We start from the raw sequence: 1,781 nt of genomic DNA, 5'->3' as shown, positions 1-1,781 counted from the left end.
TATTTATGATATCTATTTCTTAAGTTTTGACTGAAAATATTAGGTAGTCAGGAAAAATGTCTGCTTTATTAGTATTCGACTAAAATTGGACAAAAAAATCGATAATTCCTGCTAATCTCGATATTTATATTATATCCTCATGATCTACACGTTTGCCACTTGTCGCAAATCCAAGACTTATACAAGTAGTACAAGAGCCCAACAGGAGAAAAAAGGCAGTTATTTCACCCCAATTTTTGATTACGTAATTGAAAACTATGTATAACTACTGGTCAAAATTGATGAGTCTGCCAAGTATAGATAGGGGGAATAAAAAATGGCGGCTGTTTCAAAACGTTAAAAATAATTAATTTTTCATTCGGAGGTCTGTATCTATACAACTACCAACAACAATAGAAAATCTAAGTGAGGATCACTTACAATAGAGTAAATTTGCTGAAATATTAGTCCTAAAAGAGGTATTTACGTCCAATAGTTCTCGAGATATAGCTTTTTAAAAAGGAACATTTCTTAAAAATCTACTGAAAAATTAGTAGGTAGTTTATTTATTTTGAGAAATGTATATCACAGAAACTCACCCCAATTTTTGATTACTTTAATGAAAACTATGTATGATTATTAGTCAAAATTGATGAGTCTGCCGAGTATAGGTAGGGAAATAAAAAATAGAAGCTGTTTCAAAACATTAAAAAATTTATTTATAACTTTTAAACTACCAAAACTACAAAAATTAATATATAGGGAGATGGTCAGGGTTGCGGTCAATAGTGAAACAAAAATAGTTTACAACTATTTATTTTCCAACGTTTCGCCCCACTTTATAAATAGTTGTAAACTACTTTTGTTTCACTATTGACCGCAACCCTGACCATCTCCCTATATATCAATTTTTACGGTCAACTATACATACATATATACAAAAATTAATGTTTCATTCGGAGCTCTATATCATAAAAAGTAGGAACAATACAAGAAAAGCTAAAATAGCGTCATTTAAATAAGAGCAAATTTGCTTTCTAAAAAAACAGAATTATTTACGCTAAAAAGTTCTGAAGATATAGCTCTTTAAAAAGCAACATTTCATAAAAATGTTGTATGGGACGTACTGAAAGATTAGTAGTTAGTGAATTTGTTTTGAGAGATCTATATCTCAGGGACTATGTGACGTACAGATGTCTATTAGCACTCAAATTAAAGCTAGTTTAATGAGCTATAAAGTAGTTTATAACCTTTACATTCGTAGGAAAAGTAGTTTTCATGATTGCTAAAATAAATTGATTTATAGTTGTTCGTACAAATTTTCATTTGCCAAATTTATATTCATATGTGAATATCATAAAAACTACTACCCCTACGAAGATAAGTGTCATAAACTACTTTATAGTAAGTTAAATTTCCTTTATTTTGAGTGTTGGCAGACATATGTGCGTCTTATAGGTCTAGAGATATATTTTTTTTCAAAAATCCAACATTTTATCCGAACAACTAGAAATTAACATTTTGTTCAGACAAAATTTCATGTGCAATATTTATATTCATACTCGAATATCATGAAAACTACTATTCCTAGGAAGATAAACGTTATGAACTACTTTAGAGTACATTTAACTAGCTTTAATTTGAGTGCTAATCGACATCTGTACGTCACATAGTTCTTGAGATATAGATTTCTCAAAATGAATTCACTAACAATTGATTTTTCAGTGCATTATTGCAGTTGCGGGCAATAGGTAATAGTGATGAATGATCTCATGCATACTAAAATAAAATAAAATAAAAAA

At 29.1% G+C, this 1,781-nt stretch overlaps 1 protein-coding gene across 2 annotated transcripts in view; it reads left to right on the top strand.

Moving 5' to 3' along the window:
- LOC106684189 (cytochrome P450 6a2) overlaps positions 1-1,781 on the top strand; it is a 59,767-nt gene that overhangs the window by 42,643 nt on the left and 15,343 nt on the right. The gene's annotated exons all lie outside the window — the stretch shown is intronic.

This window comes from Halyomorpha halys, unplaced genomic scaffold (assembly GCF_000696795.3).
Source record: "Halyomorpha halys isolate HHAL.00 unplaced genomic scaffold, Hhal_1.1 Scaffold552.1, whole genome shotgun sequence".
NCBI classification, from domain to species: Eukaryota; Metazoa; Arthropoda; class Insecta; order Hemiptera; family Pentatomidae; genus Halyomorpha; species Halyomorpha halys.
Note: the sequence above shows the minus strand (reverse complement) of the source record. Positions and strands in the feature narration are given on the sequence as shown.